This window comes from Pleurodeles waltl, chromosome 3_1 (assembly GCF_031143425.1).
Source record: "Pleurodeles waltl isolate 20211129_DDA chromosome 3_1, aPleWal1.hap1.20221129, whole genome shotgun sequence".
Lineage (NCBI taxonomy): Eukaryota > Metazoa > Chordata > Amphibia > Caudata > Salamandridae > Pleurodeles > Pleurodeles waltl.
In genome coordinates this window covers 1,897,264,847-1,897,286,979 of record NC_090440.1, presented here as the reverse complement: position 1 = coordinate 1,897,286,979, position 22,133 = coordinate 1,897,264,847, and the positions used below count along the sequence as shown (strand labels likewise).

The 22,133-nt window shown below is 43.8% G+C and overlaps 1 long non-coding RNA gene across 1 annotated transcript in view; it reads left to right on the top strand.

Moving 5' to 3' along the window:
* The window catches only part of LOC138283477 (uncharacterized), a 111,355-nt gene that overhangs the window by 12,731 nt on the left and 76,491 nt on the right, over positions 1 to 22,133 (top strand). The window contains exon 2 of the long non-coding RNA XR_011201262.1: positions 9,549 to 9,687. This is a non-coding gene — a long non-coding RNA (uncharacterized lncRNA). The remainder of the gene's footprint in view (positions 1 to 9,548; positions 9,688 to 22,133) is intronic.

Here is a 22,133-nt window from a genome sequence, read left to right as displayed (position 1 = left end):
AGGCAGAAGGGATGACCCCAGGAGTAGGAAACCCCTTTGTCCCTGAGGTATGAGGTGACTGGCCTAAAGTCCCTCCTCTTCTGTAGGGTGATTGCTGCCAAGTCCTGGTAGAGGAGAAGTGAGTGGCCCCGAAACTTCAGTGGGTGTTGCTCCTTTGCTAGGCTAAGAATACGCTCCTTAAGAGGGAAGTCATGAACACAAACCAAAATGTCCGCTGGGGGTACATGGGCCTGTCTCGGTGGGCCCACCCTGTGAACTCTGCCCATTCCTACTTCCTTATCTATGTCCTCCCCTAAAATCTGGCAAAGGTGAGAGCCGACGTGCTGGGCGATGTCATCCTCCTCTGCCCCAGTTGTGGCCCCCCTGATGCGGATGTTATTCTGCCTAGAGCGGTTCTCCAGGTCCTCTGTGTGTGCGTGCTTGGAGCATGATTTGCTGCTCCTGTAGGCGAACGACTTCTTGCTGAAGTTGTTCTATCTCCTCATCGCAGTTGTGTTCTGGCTCCTCCAGCGTGTTCACTCTCTTTCCAACTGCTTCTAATTCGTGTCTTACTTCCTTCAGGTCCCTGGAAAAAATCCCACTTTACCACCTGTAGTTCTTCTTTTATGAGACTGAAAGAGCCCCTTGAGGAAGGACCGCATGCTTGGGCCCTCACCTTCTTCGTCATCTTCTCTTCAGGTCGTAGTAGGCGTGGGGTTACCCCCCTCTGGATTGCCCTTCATAGTCTTGGCCAACATGTCCTTGACTGATCTTTCCTTTTTGGGGCGTGCCGTGGCCATTGCGCCCCTCTTCGACTGCCAGGTATTTGAGGGGCCCCCTTTCTCTTTTGGGTCCTCCCTGCACTCTCGTGGGACCTCCAACTTCGTCTCACCTCTGGACTGGCGATGTGGTGCAGCTCCCTCTCTTCTGCCATCTCACTCGGACTCCGATGGAGCCCGTCCGGCAACCCGGCCTTGCCTAAGTTATTGTAGGTCTCTCTTGGGGGGGAATCTGTGGGTCCCACCTGACCCCGTGGATCCGAGGGCCGCCCCTCCCTTCCCCAGAAGCCCTCCTGCGAAATGTTGGTAGGTCTTCTTCTCACCTTGGTTGGGGCCCCTTTTTGCCTCTCCGACACCTGGTTCTGGCCTTCTCACCCTCGGGGGATCCCTCGTCACAGCTCAGGCCTTCCCCAACCTCCTCAAGGACCTCCTTGGTTGGGCCAGCCCCACCGTGTTCTCTGCGTGCCCTTGACCACTGAAGGCCTCAGTGAGGCCGCAGATCTGGTGCCCTTTCTTTCCTGCAGCCTCATCGCACAGACTCTTGGCCTTATGACACTCTTGTGCCCGCTGATCCTTCTTTAGTGTCTAGGCCCCAATGGGCTCATCCGCAACCGACGTGCTGCTGTGTCCATGTGCCAAAGTGCGAGGGGGAGATCTTCATCGTCTCCCAAGACGTCACCAGGCCTCTCTGTGCCGCTCTCCACAGGCAGGCTCCACTTTTGTCTCTGCGGGGCCCCGGGCGTTACCTCCTCAGCAGCAGGGCCCCCCCTCCATCTCCGCCCCCATTTCACAGCTGAGCTTCACAGGCACCATCAATTTGGGAGCTGCGGGGTCGCAGGCCAGTAGGCTCACCCTTCACTGCCCGCCAGCTCCCTCTGCCACTCCCTGCGCACTTCTCTGGCTCCTCATCCTCACCACGCATGCCACGGGCAGGCTCCACTTCTATCCCCATGGGGCCCGGGCATCCCCTCCTCAGCTGCGGGGTCCCCTCTGTGCCTTTGCCACCATCTCAAGGCCGGGCTCCTGTGGGCGCTGCCATTTTGGGAGCCACGTGGCCTTAGGCTGTCAGATTCTCCCTCCGTCGCCCGCAGGCTCCCAGTCCTCTCCGCCTCTTCGGGGCTGTGCTTCTACTGGCCCCTGGGAGCCTGCAGGCTGCAGGGGCCGTAGGCGGAGAGACACAGGGCTCTGTCTCACCCGTCCACCATCTTAGGGGCATGTCCAAAGGGCATATTTTAAAAAACAAGCTATCCAAACATCAGATTTGGAAGCCTCAGGTACATTGGTGTACAGAGACAGCTGTGAGATATGAGGCGCCTTCCTGACATCTGCTGACGGAAGTATGGTATCCATGTTCATAATCACCTCCGTTCCCCATCTCTTGATTGTTCTTTATGGTAACATAAAGAATGGTGGAAAGGCGAAAGGAAGACCCCGAGGCCAAAGACAGGACAGCACCTCTGTTTCCTGACGGTCTGGCTCAGGGACCTGGCTACATAAGAGAGGTCATTCTGCTGTGAAGCGAAGAGGTCCAGTGTAACCCTTCAAGAACTCCTGGAAAGGTGAGAAAATGCTTAGGCTGAAAAAGTAAAATCCTGAGAGGGAGGAACTATCTGCCTTTAGTAGACCCCCAACGCATTGTTCTACTTTTGAATATCACAGAGAGACCTCAGGTGTCCCTCTACAAAGTGTCCTTTCTCTGTAGCTGGTCTTGTCAGTTTCGTGGGTTTGGATCTGCTCAAGTGATTGACGTGTTCTTGTGGTAACGATGTTGGTATGGACTAGCACTGAGACCCCTGCATCCCACTCTCATCAACTCATCTCACTGTCATCGGCTCCCATTTCACTGAACTGTCCTGACATATGGACTACTGAAATCTGGTGATTTGGTATTTCGGAGATATGAACTGCTGACTAATACCTCTAGGGTGCATCGTTACAGGAGAGTCAAATTTTATGGCAAGACCAGAGGCTCATATTTTGCTGTCTCTAATCTTCGTTTAATGAATAGCAGCAGTCAAGGAACTTAACAACTACACATCCCACGAGGCCAAGAACAACAGGCCAATGGAAACACAAGAATTTCATTGTACAATGCACCAACCAACACTAAGGAATAGTCTATTATACCTAGGTTGTCTGCTACCAGCCCTCTTTTCTTGTTGCCCCAGTCAAGATAAGTACCCTGAAGCTATTTCACAATTAAATATATTGTTAATATATTATATTGTTATTGCTTATTTCTTGTTTGCTACCTGGTTTCTTCTTTAATAAATCATTGTTCTGACCTTTACTCTCATATATATGCGCTTGAGCGTGTTCTCTGTATTTCCTACCCGCTTGTGTGGTTGTGCCCGCCCTTGTCTGTGATGCAGCATGACTTCCTCCCCCTCTCCTCAAATGTTCCCAGCTTCTATGTTGACTTCTCCCCAACGCTCCTCATCTTTTCCTGACCTCTCAGCTCTGTCCTTCCTGCTGACAGTTGTTCAGACAAGGTTGTTTCTTCAACACACATTTGGGGTGCAGACTTGCTCTCTGTCCTGAACTTAGTTAACACGCAGCTGTTCCCTCTGGGAGGCTCCATGCTCTCACTCCTGCCTCTACCGCAGCTTACTCAACAAGCGACTCCTCCCTCTGGGTGGCTACTTGCCTCAAGTCTACAAATGAACCCTAAAAGTCATGATCTTTTTCTTTCTATCTTTTTTATACTACTGCCAGTATTTCTTCTTTTTACTATCATTGTGGAACTGGACAATTCTTTCAGTTTTGAAGAAAGTTATTATAGTGAGGAAGAGTTTAAAAATAATTTAAATTATTTTATTCAATCCTCCGTGGCTAAAGCTGTTTCATCTTCCATGACTAAAATAACAAAATATTTTGAAAATACTGTTCTCAATTTGATGTCCCTGTCCAACGTTACCCTGTCTGTGGGGGAAAGCAGAAAGCTCAAGGCCACGGTGGGCCAACCATTAACTCAATCTCTTATGTCCACTTCAAAACATATTTCTGTGCTATTGACTGGTGAGAATTCCTCAAATGGGGTTGAGGACAATGTTCCTCCAGGGCCTCCATCTAAGAGGGTAATACTTCTGGCACTAAACACAGAAATAAATATAAACATTCAGAGACCAGTAACCCAAAAATTATTATATCTACTATCAAAGATATAGATGATGAAATGGGGGACCTGGATACCGACAATGACCCGGATGCGAGGGATGAGTCCGACTTTTGGTCTGACCCACAAACAAAGAAAAATAAATTAACTCCCTCCTCTCATGATCCTTTTCATGCCAAAACTATACTAGATACTGAAGGTCAACCCATGTTTGATCCCAGCTTGATTCATCACCCCAATATCATGGAATGTCTCCCTTCAGAACATGTGGGGGATAAGCAAACAAAACCAAAATTACACAATGAATGCTCCAGACCTTCTCTTCCTTTTAAGATCACCTCCACACCTTCAATAGATCTCAATATGTTAACTTTCTCCTCCAAATTCCGCTAGGACCCTTGTAAAGGTGTCGATAAAGCATGGTCTAATTGTTAGGAAAAAATACTGGACATTGTTGGTCCATTATCATGCATATTTGATATAGCTCAAGTGGCCAGGATGAATAAAACATCCGTGGACGCTCAGGAGTTATCCATGTGGACACAAAGAGCCTTTTTGTCTTTTGGAAATGCCAATCCTGCATTTACACACAAACACTGCAAAGGTTTATTACTTAAACTATCCCCCAAGTTGGCAAATCTCGCTACTATGGATTCTGCTTTCAAGGCAGATGGTTTACGGTTTGGCAATTCCTTTATCAAGTAACTCAGTAAATATGTTACCACCTTTGCTTTACTTGATAAGGCTCAGCCGTAATTGAAAACATTTTTTTCAATTGTATTTTTGCCAGGGCCGGTAGAGGCAGATGTCCCTCTACCTGCCAAATTCCCTGAAATCAAGGTTACAGAGGCTCCTTCAATTCAGGTTATCAAGACTTCCAACCACAATTCTACCCCAATGATCAACAGGTTTCTGCAGCTGCAACCAAAGTAATACCAGAACTCCACATCCAGCAAGTAAGTCTTCCTTCTGGCCACACCCCCTGTAGGGGGTCGTTTAAGATTTTTTCTACACACATGGCAGGCCATCACTTCTGACCCTTGGGTATTAAACACCATTCAGGGTTATTTCATAGAACTTTATGAAACACCTCTTCAGACTTTTCCACCTCCTCTAAAATTCTCATCCGAAATGTCTGTTCTAATTTCCCAAGAAATTCACACTCTCTCACACAAACATGCATTCCAACCCTCATAAACTCACCCTTCAGGTTTCTTAAGGTCACTTTTATTAGTCCAAAAGAAAAAAAAAAGACCGGTGATAAACCTAAAACATTTCAATCAGTTTGTTATTTATTGCCATTTCAAAGTGGAAACTATTTTACATCTCCAGGATACATTAATTCAAAACAATTGGATGGTACGTTTGTATATTCCGGATACATATCTCACCATCGCCATTCACCACAATCACAGGAAATTTCTTCAGTTTCAATGGCAGGGCAAAACATATAACTTTTTTTCCCTTCCTTTCGGACTTTCCTCTGCACCATGTTTCTTTAACAAACTAATGAAACCTGTTGTCTCATTCCTCAGGTCACAGGATATCAGATTGATCATCTGTTTAGACAACATTCTCCTAATGTGTCAAAACCTGCAAACCCTTCATTCCCACATTCACATCACTTGCTCTCTTCTCTGAGAGATGGGTTTCCTTACAAACAAAGAGAAATCAATTATAACCCCTGCCCAACAGACGGAATTTCTAGGTTTTCTCAAAATTTCAACAGACGCAACTCACACTTACCCCAATCAAAAGTGAAAACAAAAAAAAATGAAATCCTCCACACCCTTCAACTCTACCACCTCCCTCTGATTTTTTGCAAGGATTGTCATTCTGCTTTCCTCATCGATTCAGGCCAGATTTCAGGCCCGCTTCACTACAGAGTTCTCCTGAGATTAAAGATTCAACATCTTCACAGGGGACGTGCCAATTCAGACTCCATCCTTCTAGGCCATGAGTTCAGGTTGGAACTTCAAAGGTGGCTAGACCATCCAGATGTCTAGAGCAGCAGGAATTTTTTTGCTTTGGCCTCAGATCTTGTGTTAGAATCTGGTGCAAGCCTGACAGGTTGGGGCACCCGGTGTGATCAAATCTTGGCTGGAGGTAAATGGTCGCCACAAGAGTCCTCATTGCACATCAACTGTTTAGAGATGCTTGCTAGCCCCTTTGCAGAAAATGGTTCAATGCTCCATTCTTCTTGATTTCTTTGATCTTTCAGCAGTGAGATACATAAATCACCTAGGCTGTACCATATCAAAACCCTTAGTGGAACTGGCGAATTTCTGGGAATTTTGTCTTCTTCACAAACTTTCTTTTCGTGCAGAATACTTACCAGGCAATCTCAATTCCGTAGCAGACGGCATTCTTGCTATCTTCATGATTACAGCAATTGGAGACTCCATCCTTATGTCTTCGATTTGCTATATCATAATTGGGTCCTTTTCAGATAAATCTGTGTCCAGTCTGAAAGCTCATCTTCCCCACTTCTTCAGTTGGCATCTGGATCCTTCAGCATTAGCAACAGATGCTTTTCTTCAGGACTGTTCCCAGGTCACTAATTACACCTTTCCTCCCTTCCTCATGATCAACAGAGTCTTAACCCAAGTCTGTCCTCAAAAAGTCATTATGATATTTTTCTGGGAATCACAGGTGTGGTAGAACATGCAATAGATTTCCTCATTCTCCTACCTTCATTCCATGATATCCTTCTAGATCTGGAGGGCCATGCCCACAATTTGATTCTCAACATCTCCCTTTTTCTAACAGCCTAGAAAGTAGCAGGCCCTTCCAACATTACCCAGGCATCTCGGCAGAAGCTGTGGAATATATCAGCAAATCCTGAGCCCCAGGCACTACCAAAGCCTATAAGTCAGCCTAGTCTCTTTGGTCTAGCTGGTGCGTGGGAAAATCTCTCAATCCATTTGCAACAGATAAAATTTTCATAGCTAATTTCTTAGCATCTCAAGCTACTGTAGGCAAAACTTATAGCACAGTAAATCTTTAACGTTCTGCAATCTCCACGAAGCATCCACATGTCAACAGAAAGCCAGTCAGAGAGCAACCTCTTAGACATCAGAAGTAAAATGTCATAATCCACCTGTCCCAAAGTAAGGTAAAGTGTGGGATGTTAAACTGGTTTTGCAATTGTTTATTTCTTTGCCTGAAAAGGCTTCTTCTTTACTAAAAATGCTTTCAGACAAATTGACAATGTTATTGTGCTTAATTTTGATCAAACGCTTATCAGACGTAAAAGCTCTTGATATTTCATCTCGCCGTTTGACTCCCACAGGTATTCTCTTCAATGTCAGGAAATGTACCAAAACTAATTTGACTTCTGGATTTTATCCCTATTTTCCCAACCAACCCAAGTTATGTGTGGGAAATTGTCTTAAAGTTTATGAGCACAAAACTATCCTTCTCAGAACGTTCCCTAATTCCCAACTCCTCATTACCTTTCATAAATCTCATAAACCGGTTTCCTCCCTCACCCTGCCCCGCTGGGTCAAATGGGTCATGTCCCTAGTTGGTATTGATACATCTTTCTTTGGAGCCCATTGTTTCTGAGGAGCTGTGGCTTCCAAAGCCTTCTGGGCGGATTCCCGTCCAGAGGACATTCTGAGCTCAGCCGATTGGTCTAATTATGTTATTTTTCACACCTTTTATTGTAAGCCTGTAATAATTCTGTGTTTTTCCCGCCCTAACATTTGCATCTGCTTCTGTCTCTACTTCCTCAGAAGAAGCCTTTGGTCTTCAGTGACATCCACTGCTTCTACAAAGGAAACAGCTTCTAACTATACCCTCTTTTCCACTACTTCTTCCACATATTCTGCATCTATCTGGATAGACTGTTCAAAACGTGTGTGTTTTTATCTTAGCCATTTCTATTGTATTATGCATTTTTCCTGTGTTCATTACTTACTCCTAACTCCGCCCACAAGAAAAGAGGGCTGCGTGCTGTCAAGTTATATGTAATAGACTATTCCTTAGTGTTGATTGATACATTGTACTACAAATATTATTCTTTCCCATTAGCCTGTTGTTCTTGACCTCATAGGACGTGTAGTTCTTACGTTTCTTGATAGCTGCTATTCATTAAGGCAAGATTAGAGACAGCATAATACTCCCCTCTGTGTCTTAAGACTTTCTTTTATAAATTACTAGGAAAATCTACATTCTAGCACAGAGTCCCCCTGCACCGAGTGCAGCTGTGTTCCATGTGAATACTGCCAACGGGACTCAAATAACTAGGTTAACTGGACATTGTGGCTTTGGCTTGATCGATGGCACCCTTTTTTACTTTTGGAATTGGCGGGGGGCAATTCAGATAGTAGGCATTGGAACTCCTTATTAGAAACTCAGCCACACAGACAAAATGCTAGGGTAGGGGGCAGCCATATCATATATAATAGGATACATAGTCCTATTGACTGCAGATAGTAAAACTCTTTGAGCCAGTTAAAACGTATGAACCAGCTATTACAACTTGTAGAGCTGTTTGGGTGGGAGGTGCATTTTGTAGGTTCTTTTGAGCGAGTTGAGGTTAGCCTTTTCTAGTCCACTTGCTATGTCTGGAGACTCAAGTGCACAAAGGGGCAACTTGGTGATCAAACTGGAATGTGTTCCTGAGGCCCTGGGTCATCGGTGTGAAACTGATCATTACTGACTGACTGCCCCTATACCATATGTGAGGTCTCACAATCTGGATCATTGTCAGACAAAAAATACAATGCACCCTGAGACTAACACCAGACATCTTCCATCATCCCCTCCTTTGGTGAATAAATACTTGTATGTAAACTGAATGGAAATGTCCAAGATGCCACTGCTGCAACATTCAAAGCTAGAGTTCTTAGTAGGAAGGTAAACTTCAAATGATGTCCTCACATATAGCAGACAATACTTTAAAATAGAAGCCTAAATTCTAACCATTGGGAAAAATCATCAGGAGGGTCAACTTGGATTCTCAGGTTAAAATCCAACATTTGAAAATAGGAAGGCTTCAGAAGAAACTCTGGTCATGCACCAAAAATCAAATGCTAGGTTAAAAAACAGACATTAACCGAACAAAAGTAAGGTTACACGTCAAAGAACACTTAAATACGAAAACAGGGATAACCCTAAAATATGTCAGGTTACACTTAGGGGGTCAAACACTAGATTCCAGGATAGCCAATACTCCTTGCAGCAGATATTTCTACCCAATGAGTCTGCATGGGGACCTGCAACAGCTATTGTAGTTTTTACAATCTCCAGGTCTCATTTGTGTGTTGTTATCTATACATAGCTGGCCCATTGACACTTTCACTCAAATCATACATCTTCCGACCTGACAATTATTCTCTCATTTGCCTCCATGTCTCCTGTATGAGAAGGGTTTCAGAGAGGGTAAAATATACCTCTCGTTTGGTTGTAACAAGCAAAAGGTATATTTTACTCAAGGAGTACCACACCAATCTACTGAGACACTAGGGAAGACCAACGTAGGCTAATTAAGCCAGGAATGATGTCCAAGGTGGTTGATATGGTTTATAATGGACCATCTTTTCAAATTTAGATTTGATCTTCTCTGCACCCTAGTAGGGTTTGTGACTGTCAAACATGTGAATCAGCGCCTTTCACATTTTGAAGAAAAGCAATTGCTTGACCTTCCTATCCACATGTTTTCTTCTCAGGTCTCTTGATCTCTTCGCAACCTGGTCGGACAAGTTGATTGAAAACGTAGTTGGGAGATGCAAAACCGAAGAGTTCCACCATGGACAAGTGATCATATGGGACAGCAGCAAGACAGCCAGCATTACATTTGTTTCTAAGGTAAGATCTGTGTGTTGAGGGTCAGCTGAAGCCTGCCTGGTTTGTTGGAGGTCAACTGAAGGCCGGGTCTTCCAGTCATCAATAAAGGTGTCATTGCAGTTTACTTGCAAATACAGCCGATTATGCGTAGCTGACTCAATTTTTATTCCATTCCCTCGTAGCCGCCAAAAATGCGCTGTTGCCGAAAGTTGCTGAAAGTTACTGTCTGGGTTTTGGTGACAGCCAGAATGATGAAGACGGATTTTTGAGGCTATAAACTGGAAAGCAGCACAATGAATTGTCCGATGTGCAATTGCCAAAGCCTTAAACAGAAACGTCTTCATTATCAGTAACCAATGAAGGTGCTCAAGAATAGGTGTCATGTGCTCCCAGGGAGAGATGCCTGACATAAACTGAACAGCCACATTCTGAACCAGTTAAAGATGTAACTTGAAAGCATTTCGGTGAGGCCCAGATAGCAGGCATTGTCATATTAAAGGCAGCACAGAACTAAGGCCTGGACTACTGGAATATGAAGACCAGCGTTAATATGAGCTGCCATTTTTCTCGTTTGAGCTGCCATAAACATATTTGCTGCCTTAGAGACTTGATGTTCCATGGAAAGTTATGCGTCTAGGTAGATGCTCATATTATTCAGACCTTCAGTGGTAAAGGACAGGCGCACATCATCCTGTGCAATGTGATAATGCTCTCTTGTGGGCTTGTGAATGTCGTTTTTTGGTAGAGGGGTGTTTCTTATTTGCATATGCATGGTATGCACCAAAATGAAGCAGCACTTTTTTCTTCAGCACATATGCCAAAATGTTATAAGCTCCAGGATAAAGGCTTTTCACAAAGTGAACTCAACTTGGGTTTTGCACTCCAAGGATAGCCTTTGAGAGAATTCAGGGGGATTCCCGAAAGGCAAATTGGAGTAGCCTGATGCCAGCATCCGAGACTGTGCTCTGTGTGTCTCTGTCACACTGCTCCTTGGCCTTCTGGCCCAATGGCTCCAGTGAGAAGAATGGTAGTTTCTGGGTGTGTGTTCACCACGCAGGGGACTGTTACTGAAAGCTGACCTTTAGGGGCAGAACACCTCCTCCCCACAACATTCTCAAGCAAGCCTGAGTCACTGACTCACATGTGGGATCAGGCACCTTGGTTTCTGAAGGAGCTTATTACCGTAACAAAATTAAACATGGCTCATTCTATAGTAGAAGAATTGTGGTTGCACAATTATCTATTAGTTTCTTACTCCATAAAAGTTGTTTTATTGAGCGCCACCCACTTTATAACGAATAGTTGCCGGATTAATGTCTGCCTTAGCTTTAAGTCTGCTTTGAGTTGATTGTCTTATGCCTGAATCGTTCAGGGGGATTCCCGAAAGGCAAATTGGAGTAGCCTGATGCCAGCATCCGAGACTGTGCTCTGTGTGTCTCTGTCACACTGCTCCTTGGCCTTCTGGCCCAATGGCTCCAGTGAGAAGAATGGTAGTTTCTGGGAGTGTGTTCACCACGCAGGGGACTGTTACTGAAAGCTGACCTTTAGGGGCAGAACACCTCCTCCCCACAACATTCTCAAGCAAGCCTGAGTCACTGACTCACATGTGGGATCAGGCACCTTGGTTTCTGAAGGAGCTTATTACCGTAACAAAATTAAACATGGCTCATTCTATAGTAGAAGAATTGTGGTTGCACAATTATCTATTAGTTTCTTACTCCATAAAAGTTGTTTTATTGAGCGCCACCCACTTTATAACGAATAGTTGCCGGATTAATGTCTGCCTTAGCTTTAAGTCTGCTTTGAGTTGATTGTCTTATGCCTGAATCGTTTGACATCACAACAGCTCAATCATGGTTCTTACTAGACTTTGACAGTAAGGTCCAATGTACTCAATCTTCATTTTCAATTCAACCTTTTTCCAGCTCCTCTCCCCTTTCAACGCATGGATGCAACTGGTCTCAATTGTCAAATTAGATCAATTGTAGTTTTTGGAGTGGAAATCAGCATCTCTTTTGATCCTTGTCTGGTTATTTTGGGATATAGGTGATGTCATCAATGACTTTCAGATGGGTTTGCAATCCTCACAGAGTAATGATAATGTTCTCGTGTTCGATTTGGATGATTTGCCGCAGGGGGCTAATGTAAACGGTGTCACATTCTAGGTTCTTTTGGATCTGTTAGCAGTGTTTGACCTCAAGTACCAGGATATTCATCTGACCACGTTGGGGAGATTGGAATTTTGGGCCTAATTGCTATTGGTTTCAGCCAGCGGTTTTAACAAATAACGATCAAAGTGCTAAAAGCCTTCCGTGCTGTCTGAGTTTGAAGAGATTCAAGATAATCACCCCTGCCATATCATTTTGGCTAAAAAAAGTAAGTACCTAAAGAAGGTTAGGAAGGTCATTACATCTCTAATTAAATATCTGGTACTCATGGGATATGGGGTTTCAAAGATCTCTTACCCTGTCCAGCAATGACACAATCCTCCCTAAAGAGAGAACAGAGAACATGAGAGCTGGTATCTAAGGAATTAGATACAAAGCGTGGCTTTTTTAATTTGGCAACAGATTTTGGAGATAGAGCATCCATTAGGCTTACATATTGACTGCTTTGGTGAATTAATTAAATGTTTTCTACATGGGTGGAGGAGGTTGAGCGTCCTCACCAGGCTGCCTTTCCAAGGCTCCTACCGCCCTACTAATTATCTTTCAATAGCAGCCTATTCCTCAGAAGCCAACAGCAGTGGTTTCCATGTAATTCTCTTTAGCCCACTGAGAAACAATTCTTGGAGAGACTGTGCCATAGAGGACAGGGCAACTCCCATCCCAATTCCAAGACAAGTTTACGTTATAAGTTCTTCCCCAAAATGTGGGTGGACGATTCAGATGTTTGTTTCTCAGCTGGAAATAAATAATGCCTGGCTCATTAATGATTTATATTATGCAGGCATGCATGTCACAGTTTTCATCCCTGTTTTTTTATATTGGACCCTAGTTTTCCTTTGAAGGGGTGCCAACTGTTAGGTGATTAAAAGGTTAGAGACTTGTCTCCAGATTAGCTTTCAGAATGGACTCAACACACTTGCTGTGTAATTTCAGCAATCCTCATCTGATAGCAAGGAGGCCAAGAGTTTCCCATGAGTGACAAATGTACTACTCCAAGTGGATTTTATAAACATTTTGGGATTGAGGGTATCCACTTTCTCAGGGCGTTTTCATATTATCTGATTAAGTTCATGACAGATCTAAAATGTACTCACCTAATGCTCTCTACTTTTTGCTCTCAACCACATTATCTTACCTTCCTTTTGGTCACTCCTCCTTATGTTTGTTCCTTATGTTTGTTGACAAATCTGTGGCAATGATGCAGAGGTCAAGGGACATTTCTATGATAGTATGTTTGAATGATGCACTTTTTCTGGCCCAACCCTGCTTCAGAAAATACAATTTACAACTCGAGTTTTAAAGCAATTGTACTTTTGCAATTTCCAGAAGACTGGAGAAGTTGATAAAAATCTGGTTTGTTTAGAGATTTAGGCCAGATAAGTTACACTTTTCTGGTCAAAAAACATAAAAAACTAAGTTTAGTTTCATTATAAAACGGATTTTCTCCATCCCTTATAAATATATCTTTGCTTTCATTCATGTGAACTTTCCATCCCTAAAATCCTCAGCCTCTGAAAGAGGCTCTCTTGCTCCACCCCTATTTCACTCTCCGAGGGTGCAAGGGAGGGACCGAGTTAAATAAATGGACTTGTAGCATAGAATGGCCAAAAACACCAAACAAAAACAATACCAGTTTCATGCACAATCCAAGTACATGATACCTGTGGTTGGTAGGTTAAGAGGAAGGACAGGGACGACACCTGTCTCAGGCCTATGGAATTTAGGAACTAAAAAAAGTCAGCTGTATCCAATCGTAGGCCTTGCAACAGTTTGCTAGGACCAGACATAGATATAGGGAGTTAATAAAGAGCAAAGCAACAGATAAAGACATACAAATAGTCAGTTTCGAATGCTGAGCACTTTTAAGGACTTACTCTGGACACAGTACCACACCACACAAAAGTTAAATGGTTAATGTGAAGTTCCCGAAAAGGGTGAAAAAATGCAACAAGAAATTAGGAGATCTAGTCAAGATGGAGACTTAGCAAGAGTGTTGTGTAATAGAAAGAAGGTAGAATCTTATAAAAACAGCGCCTTATAAGGTATGCAGAGCCCAGAAAACTCGGCTATATCGTTGTCATGTTGAAATGAGTGCACATCACACTAAACCAAATACTTAATAAATGTCCAAAAATAGATCCACTCATATTTGAAAAATCAAACCAATAAAAGAGATTTGTGAAAGATGGATAGAGTCATGCACCTTAATAATTAAATTGTCTTGAACTATTTTGAAGTTATACCCAAAAGCAATAGAGTAATTCATTGTTAATTTATTTTCATGTAGTATCATAAACAGATGGTAGTTTCACGTGCTGTGCAGCATAAAACGGTACAATATGGCAGCTGACATATAATCGAAGTCTGTTGTTGAATAAAGATTCCGTAAGCTTTATGCATTTATATTTTTATAATGTTTTCTTTTAGGGAAGTTGTGAACTTTTACGGCTCGTGGAACTCATCAATTGTCCATCTTACCACAAGTGGATCAATCAGCATACGGATCATGATCAACAGACACCTACCAAGTCAGACCCTAGTATGTGCTGTTTCAACTTGCGGCATGTCAACCTTTTAAAGGAAGATAAGTAGCTGTTCTGGTGGCACTCTCAGGTGGTCGATGGTGAAGCTGTAGGCTGAACACTGACCACAAGGTCTATTCCTCCCAACTGTTTGCCAGTTGGAATCCTCTCTACTTTTTTGAGTCTTTGAAGAGAATTTGAAAGTTGAGGTTGATATGCCTTTGTGCCTGTAAAGAACACTTTCAAGGCACACACGAAATACATGATATAAAACGAAAACACATGTGCTGCATAACCTATGGCCCAAAGTTATCATACAACAAAATTGGTGCTTTATACCACTCTTAAATAAATACATCACTAAATAAGGCACATATCCTCCAGTAATTGATGCTGGTGGACTATATGAGGACTCATAATTTGGAAAGCTTTAAGGCTGCATCGTTTGCTTAAGCCAGACCAAACCTGTGATCTTTTAAGCTTTCTCCAGAATTGGCTAAACTTCACGTCCTAGTCGAGTTGGTGCTACCTTTGACCCAAACAGCAATTATCCAGACCCCAAAAACACAAGTTGGTCTAGCCAAATCCTAACAAACCCTAACAGGTAGTAACACAAAGCTATACACATGCAACAGATCACTATTGTAAAGAGCATCGTCTACCTTATTTAACATTTGTATCCCCATTGAGGTAGAGATGCATTTAGAAGTTTGACCTCAGCTTTCACTTTTCTTTAATTTTTTGAATAGTATTTTCAACCCCAGGAATGATCAGGGGTTCGTTATGTGTTGCTAAAGGGCATTGTTTGCTGAACACATTTAGGGCCAGATGTAGCAAAGGGTTTTTCCCATTCTGTGTCAATGGGAAAATGTGTTTGTACATATGGCCCTTAATCTTCTCTTTAACAGGCGTATGCTGTCAGTGAGAAATCAGGATCTATCTTGTTACCCACAACGATCGGTGAAGAAGTCTTCACAGTTACTAGTTGCCTGGTCTGTGCTGTCTGTCATGCGGGATGCAAAAATAATTGTACCTTACACAGGCACATTGGTGGTACTAGATTGGAGTAGCTGGCAGCACCAGTCCACTAGCTCGACCCCAGTAGGACCTCTCACTGCCAGACCTTAGGTAGACACACATGCACTGACGCTCAACACAGCATCAGTAACCACTCAACAAGGGAATCCATAGACATTGACACATAATGATAACCCATGGCACACCACAATCCCTACGTGCCTTGGGTTGTGACTGGAAGCTCGAAAAGCCACCCCTGGTCCCAACACACTCAGAACTTTGTGTCAACAATTTACAATCATAATTTAGCCTTCAGCGACAGGGAATACATTCAGTATGAAAACACACACTTAGATAATCTGAGCACGAAATATACACTAGAAAAATAGGTGCTTTTGACCTCAGGTCATCCAGCATAAAAATTACACTAACATGGTTGTAGTTGCAGCTCGCAATACCTAATCTCTTGCAGCAGCACCACCCTCCAACCCAACACCAGGCTGACAAACCTCAAAAAGCAGCAACCAACTCACTAACTAACTAACAACTAACTTACCTTATGTACAACACTGTTTCATAATGGAACGTATAAATGAGGCCTTAAAAGGAGCCTGATGTGCACCTGCAGAACACACCTGCTCTCTTTCCCTTTGATGATGTAATCTGCTTCTGTCCAGCCTTTTTCTTACAGTACCCCAAATTGGGTTATTACGGGCAAAGTTCAGTTCCCTTTCATGTATAGAAAAGCATGTTTGGTAACCGTAGTGAAATGTATGTCAATCCGTGACGTGTGTTCACACCCTGGAGAAAGGCATCCAGTTGCTTACCTAAAAGAAAAAATAAATCTTCCCCCTCTGTGTGTGACAATAAACGATACAAGACCACCTCTACCCTGAAACCTATTTATTCTCCCTTGTCTGGGGGACACTTGCCTTATGCTTCCTGTCACGGACTGAAAATGTGTGCATGTAGGCCCTATGTGAACCATTTCTTCGTGTTGGTAGCAGTTTCCTTCTGCTGTGTACAGTGTTCATTCGTTTACTGGCTTCCTGGGTGCCCGCTGGGCTAGTGACCTGGGTTCTGTTTGCAATGTGTGCACCACAACTCCCTGCTGAACGCGCTTGGGCAGTGTCATGCTTGTTTCAAAGTTTAATCTGCCCTTCCTTGGCTCTCTACTTTCATTGGGATGGGGTTTTGGATGCTTGCCTTGATGTTGTGGGCCTTGGTCAATGGATGTGGATCCATCCCCTTTGTGTGCTCCCTGCTAAGCTTAGGGCAGGGCGTACCTGCTCAGTGTGTGGCACTGGACACCCTTTTGCTGTTGGACAGGTACCTGCCTGTCTTCATTTTCTTTTCCTCTGGTGCAGGCTGAGCTTTACACTGTGCTCCATGTAGAGCTTTTGGGATGTTTGCATTTCCCTGTCTATTTGTTTCTTGTTTAGCTATTGTGTGCCTCAGGCCACCTGTGAAGCTTGTTTGGACTGTAAAGTGCTGTTGTGATGTTTGGCCTGCCCTTCACTGGATCTCTTCTGGACGTCTGCCAGATTTTGGGTTAACTCTGTTTGAGAACACTGTTGACAAATGCAATAATAAACAATAGTGAGCCTTTTTTTCTTGGGTGTCTTGGTTTCTCATGGGATTTTTGGGTTTCTCATGGGATGTCCTGTGTGCCCTTTTAGACTTGGCTTACATACTCTGTGTGCATTGCTGGGTGACCCAGTGCTTGTCATATGGGCTTTCCCTTCCCTGGCTTCTGGGCCACTTTGGTGTAGGGGTTTGCAGTGGACTGTCTACTGTTCCTCTTACCTGTTTTTTTGGAATTGCTGTGTGTTGCTATTTCTTGCTTTATCTGCCCTATTTTGATTATGATGTTCCAACTGTGGACTCTGCAGGGCCTTTGGGTTTGTGGGACATAGCCTATGCCTCCATTGCCCTTGCTGCAGCTGGTTAGGTAGGGCATCAGCTGTGTGTGCTTAGCATCTAAACTTTTGCCTCCTTTGGCCCCAGGCTGATATTGCTGGGTGTGCCCCCTTTTGTGCATGGGTCTGCTTCCTTTCCTGCTCACACTGACTTCCCTTCCCATTTTTCTATGGATAGTGTTTGGTGTTGAACAGTTCCCTCTGCTTTCCTACTATGAATAGGTTGAGCCCATGAGTGAGCTGCAAATGTGGGGTTGGTGACGTTTGTGCTTCTCTGCCATTCTTACTATGAGATCCTTGTTTGTTTGGTCTTTGCTGGCTTTCTCTGCATGGTCGCTCCTTTGCGGTTCTGTGGTCCTGACTACTTACTGGGCTTGGATATTGGGAGCATAGAGTGCTTTGGGCCTGTTTTGTTTGATTGGCATGACTTTTATTGTCGGGTCTTTTGTCTTCACCCCTTCTGTATTAGAATGAGTTATGGTGGTTGACTCCTCCTGTACTCCATGGTAAACTTTGAGCTTTTGTCTAGTCTGGGTATGCTTTGCCTACTACTTTGTGCCTTTTGTTTGGGCAGTAGACTCCCGTACCCTTTACCTTATTTGATATGATGTTTTGTCTCACACGTAATACTTCTGATAGAGCACATAGCAAGGGTCAAATCTGCTAATGGTTTAGGCTATTTGGTTTCTTGTTTCAGGTTCCCAGGTAATTGTCTGTTCTGTTGTACTTGGGAGGTGTGCCTCGGTGCATGAAGTGCATGTCTGTCACGTGCTGGGCTTGCACTCTTCTGTAGCTTGCTACGTCATGACCTTTGTATAGGGTTTAATTCACATGAGGTCTTGTTGGGGTTTTTCGCCTGCTGTGCCTGATTCAATGGGCGGGGACTTTCGATGGCTAGTCACTGTCTTGCTGCCTTGTTGGTGACTGTTTTCTTTGCATCTAACCTTGCCCTTTATTTTGCATTTGATTGCGCCCTGTGTGCATTTGTGTCCCCATTTTGGGTGTGGCAAGGTGCTTCTTTACAGCCTCCCCTCTTATGCTCCCCAAGGTTGCTGTTTTTTTTGGAGGCCTGGGTCCCTGTATCAGGTCCAAACCTTTCCTCTTGGTGTTCCTGTTCCTGACTCCCACTTGGCGGTTGAGATTAGCTATACGTTTGTTTTTGCTTCAGCTTGGTGAGCCTGTTCTGCTGAGAGTTTACTTGCTGCTGTGTTTTCGTCCCTGCTGGCTTGCTCTGGCTGGCAGCTACTTTTGGCTTTCTTGGCTCTTCTCTTGCCTCATGGGGGGTCGGCTATTTCGGGTATTCCCACTTTCGGGGGCCTGTTCTTTGCACATGTGTGCCTTTTACCTTTTGGGCTCCTGTAACCTGTTGTCTTGCTTTAGAACTGGCACTTGGGCCTTTGCTGACTTTATGGATTTAGTGTTCCCTGCACTGTGTCTGGACTTTGCCCTTTCTGGCTGGCTACCTTGGCTAATGATCAATTCTGGTTAAGCCTGCTTTGGTACATTCTCATGATGCAAGGACTGGAATGAGGAAGGAAAGAGGCAGTAATGCTTTGATTACTTACCAGTGATCTCATCACTGCGTCTGCTTCCTCATTGCAGCCCGTATGACCCTTCCCCCTCCCTGCTGTGTGCTTGCCTTCCATCAGAACCTGTTGGGCTGCTTTGGAAGGTGCTTTCAAAAATGATTTCGGTTAATTTTAATTAAAACCATTCTGTGTAGGAAAATAAATAAAATTATCAGGGATGATCACATTTACTATTCAAGTATAATACTGGGTGCAAAGGAGCAGTAAATTGCTTTACCCGCATAGGAGATGATTTATGAGAAAAGTTCAGTGGAGGAGTATCAGGTCGAGATGGACTTTGCTGATTTGATTTAGTCCACAAAAAAGTGACAGTGCTGTTCTCAGATGGAAGATAGGAGGTAAAAACGCCCATACTGAGGCTGAGTGAGACTCTCAGTTTTCCCCAAAGTCACATGACAGGTGGAGGTATTGAGTACTCAGATGATCAGAGTAACAACCTGTGAGTGTAGTTAATGAATTGAATTAGTCCGTTCACCCCCTGGGCTGTCCTCCTTGGAGACAGAAGATGCCAGCATGGCGGCAAGAGTGAACACCGAACTGGTTGAAGGCGCGGTGTAACCACAGTCTGCGATCATTGAGTAGAGTAGCGCAGGTGCAAAATTTATCAGCCGAAGTTTCCAGTTGCTTATTGCAAAGCCGACATTCCTGCAAGGGTAGTTTTTCCACTCATTTCGACAAAAAGTCCAAAGATGGAAGGAGATCAAAATGAAGTTGCATCAACCTTACTATGTAGTACGCTTGGAAGGTGTCGGCTAGATCATGTTGTTTTGGTAGGTGCCATAGACGTGTTCTGGGTAGAGGCTGCACTAGACCTCATAATGTAAAGAATGGGCCAAGGAAGGAGAATTAAAATAATGAGGTTATAGTAAACTAATCACATCCCAGTGTAAAACAAGCCAGTAAAATTAACAGACTAAACTTCCTTGTAATATTATGTTATCTTGTAATGTTTTACATAATGGACTGCTGTCACCAAAGAGACCGCTGAGATCAAACACAATAGCATGATATACGGTGGGAGCAGCACAGACCGGGCTTGCTCTAGATTAAACGAGGACGCTTTAACGATATTGCTGAAGGCATGGTGATTATCAGAGCAGTAGCTGAAAACTGGCCAAGGGTTGTATAATTTTACTGCTGTAAAGGCTGCACCACCTGTTCTCTTTTCAAACTGAGTCATAATATGTTGCTGTATGTGGATCATCACAGATAAACAAGAGTTCTACCAGGAAAGGAGACAGTAAAGGGGAGCGTAGAAGAAGAACCCCGTGGGGAGAAATGACGGTCCTGTAAGATGCAGGGTCCTGAAACCAGTACAGAGAATATAAAGTTTAATGTGAAAAGAAATGGCAGACTGGAGCCCAAGTGCACATGGGCAGCCAATGAAGTGCTTTGAGTACTGATTGAGTGAGTAGCTGCATTGTTATGTGTCCAGCAGGACACTACATTCCTCCCAAAACCCAAACAAAAGGACAACAGTCCCAACCTGTGGAAACAAAATAAACTAGACGCCACTGTCCAGCATTGGATGTATGGATTGATGACTGATGATGCTGGCATAGGATATCGTTGCTTGCCTTTATAATGTAACTTGTGTGAGACAGGACACAGACATCGGTTCAAAATTCCAAAACCTTCTTGCAGCATATCAGCTGGAATCATGTTCATGGTACTGAGTTGGTCCAAACCACGGATCAGTGGCAGCTGGTGACATTTGAAGTGGTGGGGTGTAAAAGTTGAGGATTAGTTGTACATAATTAGCAAAGGGTGCAAGCTCGACCAACATAAGTGGTGCCCTGAACAAAGTTTTAAGAAAAACGGTGGCAAATTGTGCATTTTGAAGCACATTTTATTAACTTAGGGAGAATTTGGGCATTTTTACATAGCACAAACCTTGCAAAAGGACATATCTTATGTCCTTGAGCAAGAATTATTCTGTGTAAAATTCCTAAATAAAATGTGGATTCTGCATACCAGCTCTTCACAAGACAAAAGACACTGCAGCAGTGCTGTGTGGTTTGCCGGGTGGTGATCGGAGGCCAGGATCTCAACCTGCTTCTCCATGATACAAGGTCGGCAGCTGTATCTGTGAGGCCACATCCACTTCCACGAAAGCTCAGCTCGTTTGGGCTCAAGAAAGGTGTGGAGTACAAGATTTGTTTATTTTTATGAGGCCGACCACAAATGTGATCAAACGTGGATCACTGAGCTCAGACACTGTTTTTAGACACTCAGAGCTTTAGTGGAGTTTCTCAACACACAAACACAGATAAACTGCCCAGTGTTTCTTCTGACTGGTAGAAATGGCATCTGAATGCTTGTTGTTGATTAATGTGAGTCTTGGCAGACAAATGATCTTGTGACTTCAGATAACATAAGATACTTGTGCACATATGTATCTGCTGTAGGCTAAAGACCAGCCAGTGAAGCTTAGAGCAAGAGCTGTGTAAGTGCGTTAAGGGAGCTAATGCATACAGGCACAAACCAATACACTAGACATTTAGGAATTAAAGCCCAATCTGGTCTTTTGACAAACATTCTCAATTGCGTGTTTTAACTGTGTGTCCAAAGGACTAAGAAGCTCTACTGTCAATTAATTGTGCTCTTTTAAAATGCATTTACTGATAAGAATGCCATACTATCCAAGCTAACTTCTTTTTAGCAACTTTAGGCTAACTAAAGACTGCGGAATAAAGCAATGCCTTGCAGTTTACGTGCAGCTGTTTGATAGTATCTCACTTTGCTATATAAGGATTGTAACTTGTGAGCTGCAAGTAAGAACTGGATTGCTGTGAGAAAAACAGTAAGTCACTGAGCTATCTACATAAAATAGATAAAATACAGTTCTGTGATCTGCATGGTACATGTTGTGCTTTGCGGGAGGCACATTAACCCTCTAAACCAGTGGTTCGCAAACTTTTGACTTCTGTGGACCCCCACTTTATCATTATTGGAACCCACGGACACCTACTGAATCATCATTGGAATCCGGGGACCCCCACTGAGTCATTACTGGAAGCTTGGGACCTAATTTGTCATTATTTGTTAATATTTTTTCATTTTCTAAGCAGTCGCGGACCCCCTGAGAAGGCTTTGCGGACCCCCAGGGGTCCCCGGACCACAGGTTTGGAACCACTGTCCTAAACCATGGGAAATGAGCCAAAATTGCCACTAAACAAAACTCTGATCTCTCCAGCAGGTACATTAATCATCAGTGTTACCTTGACGTTTTTATTATCGAATAGTAATATT